Below are 23,004 nucleotides of genomic sequence, written 5' to 3' on the forward strand. Positions count from 1 at the left end.
AAGTGTATTCATGTCCCTCTGCACCAATCAGACGTGAGATCCTAAAGACAGTAAGACAAACTCAAAGTGAATGGAAAGTTGGGTGCTCTCCTCTCTCCCCAAGTACAAGAACAATCAGAGCACAACACCACAGAATTTCACTTCTGGATCCCGCAAAACAGCTAATAAATGCATTTTCCCAAAACAGTTCCTTGGACTTATTGTTCTTGCCCACTTCCTGTTATTCTGGTAGATCTAGTTTCAACTGGATGTATTTAAGTGCAGCAGGAATAGAAAAGGTAGCTGGTGACAACCAAAGAAGACTCAGCAATGACAATTGATTACTCAGATTTTTAGTCCCTGGAACAGAATTTCAAAAGCAGCTCTCCTCTCCCCATCTTCCCTTATTCCCTTCAGAAAAAGGCCTGGTGTGTCTAATAGGATATCACACTTGAAAAGAGATTAGTTAGAGCAGATTCAAATCTAATTGTCTTTATAAGTCACTTAGTCATTTGTCTCAAACAATGGAAGACACAAGATTGTAATTAAAGCTTCCAGCTCATGGCAAGATAACATGCACGCCATGACAGCAAAGCAAGCCGTTGAACAGCGTAGCATGTCATACAGTTATCACCTCAGAGGGAAACTATTGTTCTCTTCTGAGCCTGGGAGCTGTTCTCTAATTGACAAGGAAATTAGGAACAGATGATGATTTTAGAGGAAAATCTGCTTTTCTTCTGGAAATGTCAAATTTATCTCTGGTAACAGCAGCAACTTAGCAGAAGAGAACACAAGTAAAGAACTGCAGCTTGAGGTGTGACCACATCACCCCCCCAGTGACCCCCTGGGTCACACCAAGACCAAGCAAACCCAAAAGCTGGGTATACATACGTTTTTTATTCCCTGAAGACTACCTGGAGGTATTCTTCAGATTGAGAAGGCAGGATTTGACTGCATATCCTGGTAATTAAGTGACTGGCAGTCTGGCCCCAGCAGCTGTCTCTGTGTGTGCAGAGACCAGTGATACAGCCTGGGTGCAGTCCCACAGACAGGAGAGACTTTGTGTGGGGCAGGGTGCCCCTCCATCACCTTGCACTACCTTGTACCAGAGCTGAATCAGCCTCTGCCAAGGCACGTGGCTGGGCTGACAGAAGCCATTGGATTGCCCAGCCCAGCCTTTCTCCAAGATTTTAAAACCAGTTTGTTTACCCAGTTGTGCAAGTTTTGGATTTTTATCTCCTGCAGAGCAGGAAGGATATTTACTTCCTTAGCAGAGGAACTCAGTGGGTCCATCTATTCTTGAGATGCCTGAGAGACAGAAATCTGTAAATGCAGTAGCTTCCCCATCTAATTTCACTCCATTAAAAGGTTTATCTGAGAGGGCAGAACCTTTCCTGGTGAAAGTCATAGAGTGGAGCTCAGTGAGTGAGTCTTAGCTGTCAGGTGCATGTACCAACCACCAGGCTACAGCTTGTTTAGAAATGAGGTTATTTCAGACTGCAGTTTCTCATGACAAAGGAATGTGTTGCAAAACTCTTTTGAAATATTCTTGCCCTATTCTTCCATCTCTCATCCTTCCCCCAGACCTTTTACCTATTCTCATCCCTATGTACTCACTTTCCAGCTCTGCTTCCTGAGGCTACACTGTAAACTGGATTTATTATTGATTTTGATTTGAAATAACTCTCTTTCCTTTAATGATTTACTTTAATTTCTGGCTAATTTTTGAGCTGGGTCACAAGCCACACAAGCAGCTATTCTGGTCCTGCAAAAGAGCAATGGCACACAGTACCAGGTAAGAGTGAGCTGTAGGGTGTGAATATCTTAAAACTCCTGGATACTTCATCTTTTGAAACCTTAGCTCAAGCCTTTCTTATTAAAGTTGCTCTTCTGGGCATAAACTAAGTACAGATTGACAAGCAGTATAAAAGCACATAAAAATGACATTCTTGTCTACTGTTTTGGAAACTGCCTGGATGATGATGGATTTCCAGGCTTGATTTACAATGACTGGAACTGTTGGTTGAAAAGAGGGGGAGTACTCTCTATACATCACCTCTGCAAAAGGGAAATATGCAGTCCAATCCTCAAAAGCAGCAGCAGGAAACAAGTCTGTAATGCTGTGAGTCAAAAAGCAAAGTAGAAAATAGTATTTTCTTCTTTCGGCTTTGCTGGGGACACAGCCTTGTATTTTCCTAGATTTTCTTGGAATGACATGTTAGTTTCAGAAGAAAGGGAAGCTTGTGGTTGGGATTCAGTTCAAAACCAAGATCTCTGCCCTACAGTTTGTACAAGTAGGCATTAGCCAGGAGTTTAGGCTCCTGTGACAGATGATACAGTCATTCATGCCTACAGAGCAATTCACCTCATCCTAGGAGCAGCTGCTTGGGGTGGCACTGAGTTTCCTGAGCACAGGCTTCCTGTGGTGCTTGTGATGCCCAGGAGATCTGCCCAGGGCAGGCAGATAGGGCAGGCACAGCAGACCTCCAGGCTCTTGTGTCAGCAACTGAAGACATCAAAGATAATTCACAGCATCTCAAATTACACTGGACACCTCTGTTTAGGCTACTGAATCTTACTGTGGCAGCTAGTCAGCTAAATAACTTCACAATTTCAATATCTGGTTAATAGCTTGTGTCCTAACTTGAGTAGGGTCTCACGTGGTCGTATCTGAATCCCTGTACATAGATGTATAAATTTAGATGTCTTACTCTCAGCTGAATCCCATTCTATTTGTCAAACCAAGCCAAGAACAAACTGCTTATTTTTAGAATAAATCAAATGTGGTTTAACGTGAATGCTTTCTGTATATATGGGAGCTCTGCTGATAAATTGAGACATCAACCCATTGTGGCATCTCTGGGAATGGACAGATTTGGCAGTGTCCCTGTGCAGTTCTGCTCCTAAACATTGACATCTAGGACTTTGGCACTTACACAAGGAAACGTGTGAGAGGCAGCTCTTATTTTGTGCATCTGGCTGAAATGAGTAATAAATGACAAGTGCTCAAAACCAGAAAATAGTCATACTCACATGAATGCCTATGGTCTTATATTCCTCCAAAGATCTTCCTGAAATAAACCTCTTTGCCTATATGAATGGATAAGGGGAAAAGTTGAAGGAAAAAATCTCCCTAATCCATTCAGACAACACACAGCAACTTCAAGATGTTATATTTATTTGTGTATTTTAATGTTTTAGCCTTTCACCCAGATATAGTGAAATATTCCAAAGTTTGAGCATCCAGTTTTTAGTATAAAAATCATTTTCCCATGCTGTGTAAGAGTAGCTAAAAACTTTCCATGTTTCTAGCACAGGGCACATTCCCCATTTAACAGAAGTGGGCAAAAAAAAAATGAAACAATAATGAGTGCCCTGAGAAAATTTTATAAATTGGATTAAAATAGTATTTCACTATCATTTATTTCACTTTCTTTATTTGTCACTTCTTACTGTCAGAATAATTCAAGAACTTTTTTTTAAAGGTGCAGCCCCAGGAAAGTGTTTATGTCAAAGCACTGTGATTTAATCCTTTAGCTGATTGAGACTGACTAGAGGGAATGAGTTTAAAACATGATGAAGCACTGGATGTCTAGTCATAAGTAGAATAAATGATGATGACACTTATATGCTGGGCATTATTCTGGGCATTAGTGAAGGATTTCTCCTGTTTAAATTTGTTAATTTTTTAAAGAAGATGTTATTTCATTCCCTGGACTTTTTTTTTTTTTTTTAACTGGAAATTAGTTATTTGGTTGCTTATTTTTCATTTGGACTGTGGCCGGCTTTGATGGCTAAAATGAATATTTTCTTTGAGGTTTACATCTGATACACCACCTTATCAAGAAGAAAAGGGCTATAGGTCTGCTCATGGAAAAACTGTTGGCAAAAGCAATGAATGCTGATTTCTCTTCCCTTCTAATATTGATTAAAGTTGCCAATAAAGAGGTGCTTTATTTCACTGGTCTTAGAATTTGAGCTTCTCCCCATCCTCCTCAACTCCACAGATTTCCTTTAATCTATCTTTAGCCTCAGACAATGTTTCTGGTTTGGAGAAGAAATCCTTTCAGTATTGCACTTCCAATGGGGAAACCTGAGTCCTCAGACACCCTAATCAAACTGATATTTCAGGGCAGGCCAGAAGTGAAGAAAGAGGAAAGAAATAAATCACTCTAGAGCAGAGAAAATTACCAGCTCAATACAGAAGTACTTGAAACAAGAGGAATACATTTCCTTTTGATCTATTATTGTTAGTGTGGAGTCCCTGAATAAAATGAGTAGATTAATTGGAAAATAGCCCATAGCCCATTCATAGATAACGAACTAATTATGAAATCTTTAAACAACATGCCCTTGCAGATCAGACGACTACAGGGCTTACTGAGACATGGCTCCTTCTGATTTGACTATAGATAAATCTTGTTTGCAGTAAACCCATGGACCTCTCAACTGTCACGCGGCTTTCGCGTAGCCCGCAGATTTTAAAGCTAGTTAAATGCTTGCTATTAAAGAAATGTGCATTCTTTAGTACTGCTTGAAGTGGCTTGAGAAGAAATGGAAATGAGAAAGAGGTTTGTGTGGCCAACTGCCATGCAAAGCCAGCATGCTCCTGCCATCTCTGAAGAGTGCAATTATTCTTATCTCAAGAGTGGTGACTTCCACCTTACTAAAATACAGCTGCAATGTTTCCTTAGCTTATTCATGCTAACAGGAGTGCTCCAATTCCCTATTAAATTCTCAGAGCTCTTAAAATCTGATTTCTGGTGTAAGTATTTTATGGAAAGTGAGTCTTGATGTTAGACTTCAATACTTATTTAAAAACTGCTGATTCTTTAGCTCTACCAACTTGTGAAACCCACACATTGGACCATTGCTGGACACAGATTAAAAGAATTCATTAAAAAAATGATGAACCAATAATTCACTGACATTTCTTACTGTATTTGCCTACCTATATTGATTCCTAAATCTTTAAGACCGTTTTAAACATGTGGAGTGAGACTGAGAAAATAAAATGAATCTATTCTAATGGAGACATTTATCACTCAGGCAGATCTGCAAGCCTGAAGTTAAAGAACAGATACTGGGAAATTGAAGACATTGCTGTAAAAAAGTTGAAACCTATGATCAGGAGAATTCATAAACTTAACCAGTCAAGAGCAGTGGATGGCCCAGACCTCATCCAACTCCGTTTGTCTGAGCAGTGAGCTGGAGCAATGGTGATAGCTGAAGTGCTGGCAGTCTGAAATACAGAAATGCTGAACATCAGGAATAATTCTTTCCTGAATAAATGCCATGGGAATGGCTCAAAACCCATGTGGCTTCTTAAAATACTCATCAGTTACCTAAAGGTCAGAAAAAAGTATCCTGAGGTAACTGTACCTGAGTCAAGCATTCTCTGACCTTCAAACTTCAATAGAAACTTGGAAAAAGCAGAAAAGAAGTGGTATACTCAGAAATGGTGTACCTGAATGATGAAGGACAAATTTTATGCTGGTGTAAATGAGTCAGTGTTGCTGATTATTTTACGTGATACATAAATTTTTAGGCTTCTTTTATTTACAGCATAAATTGTATCTAGAAGATGTGTTTGTAAAACATGCTATCTCACTTTGTCAGAATATGGAATATATATTAAATGTAAATTAGTACTTAATACTTATGTGTACTTGTAGATATAGATAAGACATCTTTCTCCTCTGCTTTATATCTCTGCCTCTATTTTCTATTATTACTGTTGGTCTTTTCAAGTGTATATGAAACAATATCCCAGGGAGGCTGAGGAATCTGTACCAACACCTGCTTTTCAGGTGAAGTACCTCCCAATTAATAAATCATCAGCTTCTCTATAATGAAATATTTTTTGTAACGTGAGATAATAATTTCTAGTACCATACAAATGGTTCATTGCAGGGCTATGACAAAGTGATACGTTTTCATTCTAATGACAAAGGGGGTATGCAAATAATGTAGTATTACTGGGTATACAGAATATAGCACTATTTGGGAAATATTCATTCACAGAGCCAAGTGCTCCTTCACTAGTAGAGGACAGCAGCAATATATATTCATAGCTGTACTCAGAATTGCTGGCATTCAGCTGCTGCCATCAGCATCAGCAGATAAGTGGGTTTTTTTTTCTTTAAGCTGATAATTTTTACATTTGAAGGAGCAGAAGTGACAAAAATCAGGGCTGTATTTATAGGATGGGAAAGAAAACCAAAAATGTGGCCACTAATAGTGTGCAAACACTGTCATATTGCTCTAGAGATAGCAGCCTCAAAGGAATAGGCACATTTACGTTTTAAATTGGAGAAAACAGGCAATGGAATAATTTTTTGTGAGGAAAGGTGATAAGAGGAGGAAAAACAGATAAAGAACCCCTCAGTATTTGATTTTGAAACAAATATAAGGGTACATGGAAGTAGGGATTATAAATGGTAAGAGGAAGTGTGTCAAGTCCAGTTTGTTATGTAAGAAATGAGAAATGATGATAACGAGATAAAAGCCTGTAAGGAACCATGATTTCTAATTCTGGATTGTGCAAATTGTGGGATTTACTGATTAAGACTAATGATATTTTTTAAATTATCATTTATTTCCATATGAATGCACCCCTAAAATATTGCTTTCCCAGAACATTAGAAGCTCTTGTTCTCTGCGTGGCCTTGTGACCAAAAATGACACTCAACATCCACTTGAAAATAGGGACGGGGCACAGGAACAGTGATGACAAACCCCCATTTCAGGAACTTCGCCCACAAACTTTCTTCACTTGGCTTGAGAAAAGATGTGCTTCACTGCAGTGGCCTAAAGGGTAAAAAACAGGTTTGCACAGAGGGGAGAGAGACCCAGAGCAGCCCCCATCTTTCCTTCTTCTCCATACTCTTTCCAGGAGCACCTTGTTAGCCTGGTCCTTGAAATTTTAATTTATTAGAAAAGGACCCCATATTTTCTTCCACCTATTAATCTATTCACCATGTCTTCAAATCTATGATGAAACACAAAAAATAGATAGATATGGCCTTTTTTTCAGATCCTGTAGAAAATGAATCTATTCCAGCTCTGTCAGATGGACATAAAAAATTAGGAAAAAGAAACAGCAGTGATGAGAGCTGAAAATGTGACATTCTGGGAGACGAGACACAGCAGCCATCCTGGCTCTCTGCTGGTCCTGGCACTTGCTGCAGCTGACTGGACAGTTGGATAAGTAGGAGATTTGGGAAATGTCATGTAAGCTTTTTTCCTAATAAGCATAAAAGGTGTCTTTACCTTTCTCTCAAAGGTTACATTTGATGAGCTAAAATACCCTTCAAACACAGAGCAGTAGCTATTTCTCAGCTCTTATTTCCTCCCAACTTTCATATGTCTTTTGAGAATAAAGTATTATATTTTTTCAAGAACAGTAGAAACTTTGCAATGGAAAAATGCCATTTAGACAATCACATCTTTATGCTCAGAACATAGCCTGTGTCCTTCCTTTCAACTTGCAGTACATTTGTTCAGAAGCTCATCTTACTGTCTTTTCAAAGAAGTGAAGACCTCTATTTCAGTGAGTCACTGTCAGATTATTTCATGTCTCCTCTGATGTACATGAAAAATTGATTAGTTTACTTTTGACTGTGTGTTAGATTAATAGATTTAAATTCTTACTTGGAATTTCATACTGTAAAACTGAATTTTCTCTTAGTAATATATTGTCCTGTAACATGTTTGATCAACTTCTAGGACAGAGCATGAACATTCACTTGAAGCTACTTAACCTTCACAGCGCTGGGAAGAAAACAACAAAAGTCATGTTTGTGTGTATAATAAAATATCTTACTCTCTGAAGCCAGCTGTTAGTAGGTGAGAGAAAGTCTGTGGGTGTTGTCTATTCAGATGTCAGCACAGTGTGTGCCCAGGTGGCCAAGAAGGCCAGTGGCACCTGGCCTGATCAGCAATAGTGTGGCCAGCAGGAGCAGGACCAGACTGCCCCAGTGTACTCAGCACTGGCGAGGCCATACCCTGAGTGCTGTGTCTAATTCTGTGCCACTCTGCTCAGGAAAGGCATTGAGAGCCAGGAGCCAGTCCAGAGCAGGGCAATGGAGGTGGGGAGGGTCTGGAGCACCAGTCCTGTGAGGAGCAGCTGAGGGAGCTGGGGTTGTGTAGGCTGGAGAAAAGGAAGCTCAGGGGTGACCTTATCATGCTCTATAACTGCCTGAAAGGAGGCGGTAGCCAGGAGGGGGTGGGTTCCTTCGGCCAGGTCCCAAGTTCAAAGGACAAGAGGAAATGGGCTTGAGTTGTGCCAGGGGAGGTTTTGATCAGAGGTTAGATTTTTATTTTTTCAATTAAAGAGTGGTTAGGCATTGGAATAAGTTACCCAGGAAAGTGGTTGATTCACTGTCTCTGGACATGTTCAAGAGGTGTTTGGATGTGGGACTTGGGGATATGATTGAGAGTTGATTACAGTGGTGCCAGGTTCATAGTTGGACTAGATGATCTTGAAGGTGTCTTCCAGCTTTGATGATTCTTTGTTTTGGTGATGCTGTGTTTTTAAGAAAGTCCAATTTTTCTTCATTGGCTATGAATGGATAACAATGCCTACATAGAAATGTCAGTGTGGGAAAAAATCTAGATTAGGCAGATAGATCTTGTCTTGGTGCCTAAATATGTGAGAGCAATTTTTATCTGTTTTAGTAATCTCAGAAGCACTTAGGATCACTTGTGGCCTTTCACTACAGAAAGGTGTTTATAAGAAAGACAGACTTTCTACCAAATCCTGTACTGATAGAACAAGGGACAACAGTTTTGAACTCAAGGAGGTTAGGTTTAAATTGGATATAAGGAAAAATGTTGTTTTACAATGAAGGTAGTCAGGCACTGTAACAGGTTACCTAGAGAATTTGTGGATGTTCCATCCCTGGAAATGTTCAGTGCCAGGTTGAATGGGGCTGTGAGCAACCTCAACTAGTGGATGTTGCCCATGTTAGAGGGGTTAGTCTAGAGGATCTTTAAAAGCCCTTTTCAACCCAAACCATTCTATAGTTGTATGATCGTGTGATAGCTTCTCTTTCTCCTGTAGGTCTGTCCAGATCCCTAGGAAGACAGGTTAGTACCCATGGAGAGGTGCCAACCTGGGGTAGAATACTGAGCTCTGTTGGAAGGGATAAGGGGACTTGGTGACACAATATCTCCAGAAACAGACCTTCCTCCAGCTGAATACCTTGGAAGGTCACTGCTTCTTAGGTGTTTCCTAGCAGAGGTGTTTCCACCCCCTGCTAGGAAACACCTTCCAGGATTATGTGACTCTGCTGCTGCTTCTGAAGCCTGGCCACAGGCAAGACTAGTGGGGTTTGTGAGAAGGAGGCCAGGGGCAAAATAGAGGGGGCCTAGAGCCCAGTGGGGAGCAGAAACAGGTTTTTGGGAGGGTGTCTGACCCCAAGCCTGCATGCTTCCATCTGAACAGTCTTACTCATGTGCACAAGCTATAGTTCCTCTTGCTTCCAGTGATCCCAGATGTGCTGATGTGACATTTCCCAGGCAGCTGCACCACCTCAGCCCAGCCACGGTGTCCAGCTGTGGTGGGGACCAAAGCAGTTCCCAGAGCTTCCGTGGGTGGTCTTACTGGAGTTCAGATGCCTACATTTCTTGCAGGTGCCTATGCTTGTTTCTGGCCTTTAGTGCATTATTGCCCCTGGAGACAGCAAACCCAAGGCAGGCAAACAGCACAGCTCAGGAAGGAAAGGCTAAAGTTTCAGGCAGGAGTCTGAAAACTTTAGAGGCTTTAGAGATTTTGGCTGTTATCTAAGGAAAAAAAAATAGGAAAAGAAGAAAGGAGATATACCAATAGTCCCCATACAGAATATGAGTGCAATTAGAAAAATCTTGAAACACAATATGTGGTTAAATAAATGAGGTATTCTGCCATTGTGAGGACCCTTCTCTGTTTTAAGTAGTTAGTAGTAAAAGTTGTGTATGAGGAGTAGGAATGCTAATGCTGCCTATTCATCCATGCTCTTTTCAATTTGTGGCAGATTGTTATAGTTATAGACACAAAATATTAATAAATCTATTTCAGAAGGTAAATTTTTCATATATGTTCACCTGCGAGCTTTTAATAGTTCAGTAAATGAAATCTGAAACCCCTCTCTGAGGTATATTTAATAATATTCTATATATGAGGCACAGAATAAATTTAATATAATTGTCAAATACAGAACAAAGTTGTAAAATGATTTATTGGAGGCACAAGGAGTTATATGGAAGGTCTTATGCAGAAAATAAAATTATAAAATGTTAATGAAATAGGCATTTAAAACTGGAGTTGTAGTGTATAATTTATTCCGGTATTGAGGTATTAAATTACTTTTGTGCAATAAACCGGGATAAAGGTAAGGTAAATGATTATGAGGATGACAAGCATGGAAAGCAAATTAGTAAGCATTGTTACAGTGTGAAATCAAATGGATACAAATGTAGCTGTCTAGTTACAATTACAAAATTTGCAATGAAGTACCATATATTAAAAAACTCATCAAAAGAGTAAGGTTGCATCTGCCACTGTAAGCATTTTTGAGATTTAAAAATTTTCCTGCCACAAACGACAATAAAAATAAAGTATGAACTGTTTCATGAAAATAATCTAGTTTTTTATTCCAAATAATTTCAATAAGAATTCTGTTTCAATATTTTAATTTCTGTTGCTTTAGATTAATGTTGGATGTCTCTCTTTTGAATCAAGAGAGACTCCTCAGCTAAATTGTATTGTATTAGCATGCTTAAAAATGACAATCATTTTTAAACTCTTAATTCATTTAAATAAAGTCAAATTACCATATCTGAAAAAATCCTGAACAAAACTGATTAAAACTTTGCTCAAAGCAAAGACAGATGAGCTTAAGAATACTGAGAAACAATCTTGCAATTGCAACCTTGCAATTGCAATCTCTCCTACTTGTTCAGCCAGCCAGTCTGCCGAGTTAGGCTACTGCTCTCTCTTAACTAAAAGCTAAGGGTGAGAAAATACAGCAGAGCCATTGGCATAAAAATGTGATACACGTTCAAAGTGCTAAATCGGTAAGATTGAGCAATAATGCAGTATTCTACAGGAGTTAGGGGATGGAGCAGTAAATAAATCTCTGCCTGCACTATAGAAAATTGGCTAGCAGTTTTGGGGACCAGAGGGGGTGTTGAGAAGGAAGGAGATGCTGGGGTGGTTTGTACTTTTCAGTCTCAGTGCCAGAGCGAGGGCCCCTCACAGTGACTTCATCATTCTCATTGATTCTTGTGAGTGAAGATTCTTCTTCGGAGTGATTGTTCTTCAAGTGAACAGGGTTTTGAGCCTCTCTAACCTTTCATCCAGGAAGCTTCCTGTCCCAGAGGATTTCAGAGCCAAACCCTTGAGACCACGACTGACATTTTGCCAGTACAGCTGAGGCAGAGAACACAGCCTCTGAGGGGAAAAAAAACCTGAAAAGGGAGAGTAAATTAAAACACACAGAAGAAACCAAGAGATAGCTAATAATAATAAAAGTAAAGACTTATTCAGGAAAAAGAATAAGTAGATGATTATGACAGAAGCTTTAAAAAGAGGCAGAAAAGACAGATGGGAGTGACCAGAGATTGGCTGATGAGGTTCTAATTTATTTTAATTCAAGTTCTTAGTCATGTCTTAAATCTTTTTGGAGCTAAAGAAGTATTTAAATGGTAAAAAGGAAAAAATCCCCTACCTTTCCATTCTAAGAACTTTCTCTACAAGAAAGGAAACAAAGTAAAAGACTTTAGAAAAGTGGAAGATGACAGAAGAAAAAGGTACCAAAAGAAGGAAGGGAAACTGAAGGAAAAAAGGCAAAATGCGCCCAACTTTATATCAGAGGCATTAAAAAAAATTATTCATATTAATTTCAACCTGTGATTTAGGGTTTGTCAGGAGGTGACTTACTACAAGCAAGGCCTCTCACAGCCAGGGGATTTGCTGCCAAATCCACATCCTCAAGCAAAACTGTGCTGTCAAGGCTATATTTTAGTTGAAAAAAAATTACATTACACTCCTTTCACAGTGCAAAACAGAACTAACACAGACTCAAGAGATTGTCAAAGTAGAGTTTTCTTGTTTTGTTTGCAAAATACCCTGATACAAATGCTCTAAAACTCAAGTTGCTCGACTTAATACTGTCATGGAAAGTATATTTCAAAGTTTAGTTCTTCTGACTGAAAATATTTGTGACTGCATTTCCATGCAATGTGTTCATTGGCTTTTCAGTACAAATATGTAATTATCTTTCAATTATTGCCAGATAAAAATATCTTACAATAAAATATTTCTGAATCAACCTGAAAGTAAAACAAGTAAACCTAGAATTTATAGAATTTCACAGGAAAACAAGTGGCATGGGAAAATCTATGCCAACATATTTTACTGGAAAATTTATTTCAATTAAAAATGAACATGATACAAAATGAAGCAAAATGATAATCAACTTTCTTAAAGTATCTGAACCCAACACAATTCTGCTGCTCTTTAAAATGCAGAAGTCAGGGCCTTCTCTGTACCTATTAACAGAGAGGGGGAATGTTTCAGACATTTGTTTTTGACATTAGACATCTCCTCAAATGACTCAGGTTTCCCTTAATGATCAAGAGTGTGAAATAAACTCTTCAGCAGATATTTTTATTTTCACAACAAGCTAGTGGGACTTTTTTTTTGTGGGTAGATGAGTGTACTGGTCAGACATACTGAGGATATTAGCAATGTAGGACTGGATGCATTCTGGAGAACAGCCACAAGTGCAGTCCACACCTTGAAGAAGAGTTTTTTCTCATACTCAGCAATATCACTGAGGGAGAGGAGCTGAATGCTAATGGTCACTTTAGCTGGCTGGTGAAAGGCACATGGTAACCAGTGGCTGGAAGCATCAGTCAGGCAGAGTTGAATTAGAAATAAAGAACAGCTGTAACAAGATAAGACTGTGAGAGCAAACTCCCCAAAAGAGAGGTACTGAGTTGTTTGGATATCTGTGTTTCTGCAAAGGCTCATGGCAATCAGAGTGGCTTTAAGTGGTTTAAGTGGCTAAACGTTCTTGGGTTTGGTTTGTGGGTATCTGGGTGAAATCTAATATCTTTTGAGATACAGAAAGTCAGACTTCATTATTCTGTAATCTTTGAACTTTATCATCAGAAGCACAAAAATTATTTAAAATGCCTGAGTATCATGGTTGAATAAAGGGGACTGGAACAAAACCTGCTGCTCAGTTTTTGTTAAAAAACCAGTCATTTTCTTAAGTGTTTCTATTGCTTTGAAATATGCTTGTGAATATTTAGGATGCTACAGAGAATGAGGATCCGAGATTCCAAGAAATTCCTTTTCTGCACTTAAGAGATGGAAGCACATTTGTCAGTTTTCATTTGCTCGCGAAGATTCTCAGGTATATGAGAATTTTCTGAGTGTGAGCACTGTTTGAAAGACTGATGGCACAATGCAAGGAGTTCTGCACTCCTGTACATACTTTCTACCTAGAATCATGGAAATGTTTAGGTTGGAAAACACCTCTAAGATCAAGTCCAACCCTCAACCCAGAGCTGATAAATCCACCACAAAACCATATTCCTAAGTGCCCCATCTACATGTCTTTTAAATACCTCCAGGGGCACCCTATTCCAGTGCTTGATGACATCTTCCATGAAAAAATTTTCCTAATTTCCAATGCAATACTCCCTCGATGCAACTTCATGATGTTTTGTGTTGTCCTGTTTCTTGTTACTTGGGAGAAACTACCAACCCCTTTCTCACTACGCTCTCCTTTCAGGTAGTATTATCCTCCCCTAGCAGGCCTTAAATGCAAAAACTTTGCTAAAAGTAGAAAGTTAGGGTGGCTGAAAGTGATCTTGAAACACTTTACATGAAAGTGAGGTTTCCTTTCTTCACTTCCTCTCCTAATATTTGACTTATCTCAATAAAATAGTTCTGAGTGATCACTGCCTGCCATTTTTGAAACTGCAAAGTACATTATAGTAATGCAATTACCCTGGAGAGTGCTATTATTTGGAAGTGTAATTCACACTCACTCAAATGAAATACATTTTCATAAACCCCATATTCAAGATCTGTGCTATTTGAACCTTACTGTTTTTTTTCCTAAAATCGCCACCCACATTTTTTCATGTTTACCAGAATGCTTTTGGCAAAAAAATGCTGTACTGTGCTTCTAAAATTGCTCAAATTTGTTCAACCACCTCTGTTTTATGGTAATAAATTAGAATGCATCTTTTAAAAGGGAAACACTCATCACTCTTTAAAATATGAAACATAAAAATCTCAACTGCTACAGATATTTTTATTAAAATCAGGAGAAAATTTTCCATGGCGGGCAAGTGGGTTCCTAACGAGTTTGGTTATCAAGGTTTTGATTGTGTGCTTGAAATTAGAATAGGAGAAAAGCCAGTCCTTTCTTCTGTGCTTAGCACATGCTTTATCATTGGAATGATAGGTTCAGGTGGCTGAGCAATCCAATGATTGCAGCAGTGCTGAACTGGTACTTAATGGTAATAATAAATGACAAATCAAAAAAGGCAATGCTGAAATTTGGTGCAACTCACTGAAAAGTTTATCAGGCCAGGTGAATTTGATTCAGCTCCTTTAGTGCAAGGGAGCTGTCAGCATTGATTATTTTCATATACTTCACAACTCCAGTTTGCAAGAAAGTGAAGTAAAGAAATCTTTGTAGACTAGACAGTGCTGTGCAGACTTCAGTTGTGCTGAGCATATGTTTGATTTTATTATAATGTCCCTCTTTCTTCTGCTTCTTTTTTTCTTGTCCCTCTTTAGATTTTCTTAGGGATCTCTGTTCCACTTGCAAACTTCTAGGGGAAGAACCTGTGGAGATTTTTCCTTCTTACTGCCTGCACTTTAATTCTAGGAGATTCTGTGGGAAGCTGCTTCTCTCTTAATTTTCAACCACCATTCCAATGCTTTGAGTATTATATAGAGTATTCCCTTACGAAACCAAATCATGATAGCCACGGTTTTTACTTTGAATGGAGTTAGAGACAAAAAGGCCCCAGCAGAGAGCAGGCAAATTGCTGGCCCATTGTGGGCTCTGGGACTTGCAGGGCAGTCTTTAGTGAAACATTCTGGCTTGAAGTAATACATTTCTTGAAAATAGCCATTGAACTACTTGCAACAGTAGGACAATATTTTCAAAAGGATGTTTTGCAGTAATTCATGTCAGCAACAACTGTTTTATATAACAGAGGGGCTGCCTTCTCTCTGGTGAGCTCTGATGGTCTCTCCTACAAAGCACTTCATCTTTCTTTGAACGTACAAAATATGGTGCCCTGTGGCAGCTGCTCTTCCAAAGGTTTCAGCAAAGAATTATTCTGTAACCTACATTTGAATTGCTTGTGGATTAGAGGCTGGTTAAGGTATTATCTTCTGAGCTTGTTTTTGTGTGTTTTTGAGAAGGTCAGTGTCCTACCTTACCTAATGGCAGAGCCATCAGTTGTCCTGTCCGAGCAAATCACACAGTTGCTAATATCTAAAATACATATGGAATGGTGACTTTACGTGAAAGGCCACATACTGGTTTGAGTGGAATGTCAGCAGGTAGGGCAGATGACCTGACTTAAAATATTATGTCTGCCTGCTCTGAAAATCTGATTTTCTGAGAGAAGGTTTCTGTCCTTTCAGGGCAGAATTCACACAGATCTTTGCAGCATGGTTAATGTTGAGTTACAGCACAATTATCACTCATCAGTCACTGGCTCAGAGGTCCATTTTTCACCTGAGATGCTAAGTTTGAAATGTGTGGCCACCTTTTCACTTGGTAAGATTTTATGGCTTATGAGATAACTGCTCAAAGGCAGTGGCTGAGGTCCAAGGAGAAGTTTCTTCATGGTAGAAGAAAAGTTGGTTGTAATCTACCAGCCACTTGTGTAGGAGCTACAAATCATTTCAGTTCATCTTATGATCTGAGGTTTTGCAAGTGTCTGGCTTCTCTGAACTGGACAGCAAGCAGATGATAAATCTTAAACTTCAGACCATGGACAAGAGCCTAGTGAGAAAATTTATGGCCTTTACTTAGATTTCTGATGTTATTTTTTCCCCAAGGAACTTTGTATTTACTCATTATTTCCCATCTGCAGCAAAGATCATTGGTTGAGACACAGGGTAGAGCTAGATACAATTTTTTTTATAATTGATTTTTGGATCTTTTTCTTCATTAAAGAAAGGGTTTTTTTTGGTTTGGTTTGGTTTTGTTTTTGTCTTGTTTTCTCTTGTGTCAGGTATGTAATATTTTGGAAATGCTTTTGTTTGCGAAGAATTTGCATGTCCTGGGAAGCTATTTGAACAAATGGAGACTCTGGGAGTGAGAATCCTGATGTTTCCCACATTTATGAAATTCTGAGTGCCATGGGGCACAACGTCTCTGGTATCTTACTCCCTGAAACAATTAGGATACTCCAGTGGGATAAAAGAATGCCATATTTTTCCTACAGGAGGAATTTTGTTATCTTGTGACTCAAAAATAAGAAACACCCTTGCCTGTTATTTTCCTATACTTTTGGCTTTAGCTCATGATAAAGTATTTATGAACCATTTACTTGTCCAGGAAATATCTATTTCTCCCTTTAGAATTTAAGGCATTTCTTAAAGAAGTAATATTTATCTTCCATACCTCATGTATATATTTATGCATTTCTAATTTGAGATTTCCTACTGCAGATAAGAATTACAATACTTCCACCTACATGAGATTACAAATGAAAAACCAGGATTTTAAATATTTGGGATTTTCTTGGCTTTCATTTTATCATTATTTCTCTCCTTGTCAGTCAATTCACTGCTACCTTGTTTGGAAGTCTTGGCTCCCATTTCTCATGCTCTATCCACTTCCTTGCAAACATAGGATCATTATATGAGTTTTCTTCATTTTGAAGAACTCTCTAAATAATGTAAGGACTGGGAGTTCTACCTGAACAAACAAGTAAAACTTGATCTCCAAGATGACACAACCAACAAACCTGTTATTTACCTTGGGCTACGGCAACCGTAATGATGTTTTCAAGGCTGATTTTTGAAAGGTTGCTTTCTCAAGAGACACTACAGTAAAATCACATCTGGAATTCAAAAGAAATTCCAATCTTGCTTTAAGAAAATGCTTGTAAATTTTTTTTCCTCATGACTTTAAACCCTATTTCTATGTATATTACATTTCAAAGCCACTTCAGAGTTCCCAGCACTGACACAAATAGAACATCACAAACTTGTTCCAAATGTATGGACATAAACAATTGCAGGAACACAAATTTCATGGTGTGGGTTTTAGCTTACATTCATCAGTTGTCAATTTCTGTTTTTGTCTGAGGGATTTCTACAATAAACCATTTCCAACATAAAAAAGCAATTAAGCTGACAAGATACATTTTTAAGAATGAAGAAAATTTGTGTTTATTTTTGTGTTACCTAGCTCCTTATTATCATCATATATTTGAAAAACAATAAATTCTCAGATCCTCAGAAATTAATGGTTTTTAAATATTAAAATTCATTATAGAACTAGATATTCTTGAATGTTTAAAATTTTCCTGTAATTTCAGTTAGTTTAAGCCTTGGGTTTTAACAGAAAAGTTTAAAACTCAAATATGATAATTAGATTAACTAACAGGAGGCTTTCTCAAAATTTCTTCCTTTTAAAGACATGCAGCCCTATGGTAGGAATAACTTATTTTCCCACAGGACAGTAGCCACAGGTTTATATATAATGAAAACTGGATTAAAGTTTTGGATAAAATAAATATGAAGTATTGCTGTAGGGAGAATGATTAATTTAGCTAATCTATGGAAAGAGTTGGTGAATCAACTACAGCACAGTCATTTCAATGGGCAAGGAATTTATCTTTTTCAAGGACTTTTCTTCATGGAAATAATTAATCATGAAAATTAAAAATAAAAATGGGGGTTTTTGTGCGTAATTTCAAAAGATACCTTCTGATGGTAATAGGTTGTAAATCTTGTTTTGAATACTAAGGAGAATATGAATTGAGCATTCTCTCCATTTAATGAGCCAGTGCTATTATTGCTAGACATACAAAAAAAAGGAACTTAGAAAATACATTTCAGAATATTCATGTATAAAATGACTATTTGCTTCTATGATTTGGTATCTCAGATTTCTACACAAACAAATATTTGAATTAAAATTTATAATGGAACTTGGCTTGTGGCAATTTACAAGCCTTTATAAGGTTCTTGAACAAGAAGACAAATAACTTGTGCACAATAAAGAAATAGCCAGAAATACTTAAGCTGATAATAGAGAGGAAAGCTATTATGAAGAAGGTGACATTTTTTCAAGTTTAGATTTAACTGCAACATTGGTCTCAGCATCCATGAACTGGAACAAAGTTGCCAGCTTCTCTGGCATGTTCTTAAGACCTGGGCAGTGAAAACTGCAATTCCAGAAGACTTTGTGTACAGAAAAGTCTGTCGAATCTGCAGCCCAGTATGCTTGATGTGCACAAGACATCTTTTTTCACATGGCTTCAGAGGGGTCCACTTGATGCTGCAGACATGGTACAGCTTTCTTCACACAGCTGTTTTTTGTGCCTTTATCAGGAAGGCACCAGCCAAGGTCTGGCTATAAGCTTTGCAGGCAGGTTTGTCCACAAGTGTCCCTCCACTTAGACAGTGAGACAGAAAACAGTGTGCAACATCTGTTGCATGCCTGGTAAACCTGGTTTTGGTCATATTTGTCCTGTGGTTATGAAAGAAACCAGCCATCCTGAAATAAGAAAGAAAGACCTTTTGTGTAGTGAAATTAAATTTAATTTCCAATGCAACCCCCAAAACATATTGGAAGGTGAAAATTGCACTGAAGACTTTTCCAGTTCCTTGTTCCTTAAAAGCATGGCGAACTACTTTGGGCAACCCATCCCATAAAAATAGTCCTATATGGCATCTTACAAAGGCTAGAAATGTCTCACATAAATAATTTGGGGAAGGGAGAGGATAATCCATGTCACCTGATTTTAGCCATTTGAAAACTTCCAGTCTAGAATTGCCATTTAGGTTGGTCATAACGACTGTTAGGAAATAAAAAGGAATTAAACATTTACTTTTGTTGTTTAGAGTTAATTGCAACTAATTATAACATAAATTATTATATATTTGATGTTTTTCAGATGTATTGTGGACAGAAAAAAAAAATCCAGTAAGCCATTAGGAATAAATTCTGATAATTGCACAACAGTAGGTATTAGGGACTGTTTTAATGATCTAAAAATGCCAGCATTTGAGAGTCAAAATGCCTGGGTCTATACCTTGGTGCTGCTTAATTTGCTTTCCTCAGTGAAGAAAACATCTCATTAGCCAAATATTTCTGCCTGAGCAAACTGTGTCACAAATGGATGAGCTGCGTTAAGTCTGTCTTCTCTGAGCAGGCACAGAGAAGGCAGACACTGAACAAAGAAGAGTGCCTTATTCCAGGACAATAGTTACAAGCATTATCCAAAGCAAGCACTGTCTTGTCAAAGAAAAGCCCTGATCCACAACTGCACACCCCTCAGCATGCAAGTGAACTTGTCAACTCACTGTGTTCAGGTACTTACATTTCTTTCCTAGTGACCAAAACCACACACTGATCAATAATACTTTGTAAAATATGCTAATTTACCAGCTGAAGCAAAATATTCTGTAGAAACAGATGTAATATACTATAGTTGAAAGCCATGTCCATCTTAGTCCTGTACTCACCTTACCCTGCTGGGAGATCTGGGTAGATTTGGCTTTGCCAGAATTGTCAGGGGAATGCTGGGGGTCACCCTCATCTGGGTGGAACAAAGCTCCCTCTAAATGAAGCTGTGCTCCATGGTTTTGAATATAAGGTTTTAAAGGAAAAAAAAAAAACATTAGCTAGTGATACAGAAGCCAGCAGATACGCCATTGTCTCAACAACTTCTTTGAGTTGGCTGAGTAGCACTTAGTTTCTGAGCCATTCTTCCTTCTTCCTCCCTGTTCCTCCAGGCACCTGCCAAGCTACCAACACATTAGTGCAAATTATATCCAAGTTTCAAAAAAATATGTATTTAAAACTAAAAAGAGCAAGGGACAAAGGCATGTGCAATCATTCATACAGGTAGTTTCCTTATTATAGCTCTAGGTACAATTTTGGCATGGGACAGCTGCTGTTCACCCAGATAACACCTGGGAGAACGTCTGAGTTTTTAAGCACTGGGAAACATTATGCTGCTCTGAGAGGTGCAGCCTCAGCTTTGGAGGACAAGAGAGTTTTGTTGTATAGATCTGATCCCTGCTATACCAGTAACTGTTAAATTCTATGTTATACAAACCACTTAGCACACTTAGGAGCATCATTAAAATAGCTAATTAGAGCTTGTACGCAGACTATAAAGGGTACCATGTAAATTAGAGGGCATTTACAAAAGCTGTAGTTATCTTTGTGATTATTACACACAGCAACACTTTAATGGTTTGTTTGACAGATATTGCATAGTTTAAGGCCAGAAGGGACCATTAGATCATCTAAACTGACCTGCATTTTACAGGCAATTAAATTTCACACAGATACTCTATATGAGCTTCATCAGCTTGAATTAAAGTAAGACATTGCAGTCCTCCTCAAACTATAGAGTGTACTACAGACAAAGTGAGAGCAGAACCTCGAGACTGAAATAGCAGGACCTAATATATTCAGATGATCTTAGAAAGCATACCCCATGCTGCAAGGGAAATGCTTTGTCATACAGAACTTCAGGAAAGGATCCAAATCTGGAATTCAGTTTGAACTTGAACTAAAACATACTATGTGAAGTATACTGGCTGTCATAACTTGATGGAGATGTCCTTAAGTGTATTTTAGGTATATCTATTGTTTTTTTGTTCTAAACTGAGTAGTAAGTAAAAAAGCATTAGAAATTGTGTTACAACTTGTACTCAAAAGAGATTATAACTTATCTACTGGCTTCTTGCTTGAAAATGCAATTTACAGTATTTAAATTTTATACAGAAGCAGGACTTATTCTGTCCTATTCTGGCCTTAAAAAGCAAATTTCAGTGTTACAGATCCTCAAAACTCTCATGACTCTGGGACAAAGTCAAAAGCTCTGACATTGTATTACTTTATCTGATAAGACACCTCTTGGCAAACTCAAGTGAGAGAAATGTGACCTGAACCCATCACCACCTGTCTTGCTTCCATGAAGTACTGGATATGAGACTGGGACTTGTGTTACCACAAGACTTGTGGTAACTTGTGTTTCTCCTTTCTGCTTTCCTATATGATTTCTTCCTTCCCTATCTATCTTTTAGCTAGTCAAAGCTGCAACTTTTTCAACATAGCCATGAGCCATACATGATCAGACATGCTAATAAAACTCTGGCCTAGCCTGACTTGGGCATGTCAGGTTATGTGTCAGGTTCTGAGGCTGCTGATAAGGTGATGCTGTGACCAGACTTTTCTGCAGCAATGAGGTAATCCACACAATGGCAGAGATGCGGATTTTGCTGTGGTTCTGTTTCTTCCCTTCACTCCCTTCTCCTCTCCCTCCCTTCCCTATTTTTTCCTTCCCTTCTCCTTTCTAATTTTTTGTATTTTTTTTCATCTTATTGGAAGCAGACCTGATTTTGAAATAGCAACAGTTTCCACAGCACGTCCAGATTACTAAAGTTTCCCTGGATATGGGATGGCTAAAGATAATTTCAGCCTATAAGAGATTGTCACTCAACAGCTTTCTGTCCTTATAGACGAAGAGAAATGGTGTTTAAAAAACAGTTAAAATGAATTATTTCGTAATTTACATTTTAAAGGTTTTCACTCCGCTATTTTCTTTTATATTTAAAAAAAACAACATCAAGGTTTGTAGAGACTAAAGAGTTGTTGTCCCCATTAGACAAATCATGCTAAACTTGCAACTCAACACCACTCTGTTTACAGTTGCATGGTGACAGAATAATTTACACACTTCTCACTTTGCAGACATGTAACCCCTCAAAACCTGTGCTGCATCTCACATTTCCTTGCTCTGCTAGGATGAGCAAAGATCTTTGTGCCCTTTGACTCTTCCTCCACTTCTGACAAACCACAGTGCCAACATAATAGGGCTGCTTTAATTTCTATGAGTTTGTGGCTGAGAGATGGGAAGGAGTCAGGAGCCAGAAGGAAGACAGAGCTCTGGAGTATCTATATGCAGACTGTTCCTCCTGTGCCCTTGAACAGTGACACTGCTGAGACATGCTCTCTGTTCCTGGCTGGAAGCATCTGATATGGAAACAACAGCCACTGCCACTTACATTTCACAAGAACTGAGAGGTGAGAAAGGTAATTTACAGGAGATTTTTCTTTTCCTCCTCTTTGGCTGGAGAGTCTCATGATTCTGTCATACAACCTGGCTGTGGGCCTACATCTAACAAGGATGCAGACCTAGAGCAGCTCCTGGAACAACACTTGTCTTTAAGTGAGACACTGGAGACCAGCAAGATTTGAATTGTTTGCATAATGTCATTCTACTAGAAATCAAATAAAATTACTATCCATTATATGAAACAATTCAGAACATAATAGGGAAAATAAATGTAACTGCTAGACTAAAATTCTTGAAGGAAGTTCCAGCCATTTGCCCTACACCCTGGTTACTCCCCAGAAGTGTGTGACCAATATCCCCTTTCTGGTAAGCTCTTCAGTACTTTTTAGTCTCATGATCCTTCTTGAAGCATTGACCATACTCAGCTTTCCCCAGAGCAGGGTTTGGCCAACACTGAGGGCTTTTTGGAAATCCCAAAATTCCTTATTTATGACGCTGAGAATTTGTAAAAATTATCTTTCACTAAGCGAAAACATTTAGTCAAGAAAGAGTCATGGATGTGAGCAGAGAAAAATGAAACACAGAGGAGATTACATGGCTGTCAGAGCAGACTGCTTCCATGAGTCAGTCTAATAATCTGCCCCCACATCTGTAGCTCTTTCAGATTTATTTGTTTTACTCTTACAGGGTCTCACCAAAGAATTCATTTTTAAATGAATTTCTAGT

The 23,004-nt window shown here is 38.4% G+C and overlaps 1 long non-coding RNA gene across 1 annotated transcript in view; it reads left to right on the forward strand.

Moving 5' to 3' along the window:
* The window catches only part of LOC132325361 (uncharacterized), a 161,196-nt gene extending 141,332 nt beyond the window's left edge, over positions 1-19,864 (forward strand). The window contains exon 7 of the long non-coding RNA XR_009485925.1: positions 19,852-19,864. This is a non-coding gene — a long non-coding RNA (uncharacterized LOC132325361). The remainder of the gene's footprint in view (positions 1-19,851) is intronic.
* The last annotated feature ends 3,140 nt before the right edge of the window (positions 19,865-23,004 follow it).

Source organism: Haemorhous mexicanus, chromosome 3 (genome assembly GCF_027477595.1).
Source record: "Haemorhous mexicanus isolate bHaeMex1 chromosome 3, bHaeMex1.pri, whole genome shotgun sequence".
In the NCBI taxonomy this organism is placed as follows: Eukaryota; Metazoa; Chordata; class Aves; order Passeriformes; family Fringillidae; genus Haemorhous; species Haemorhous mexicanus.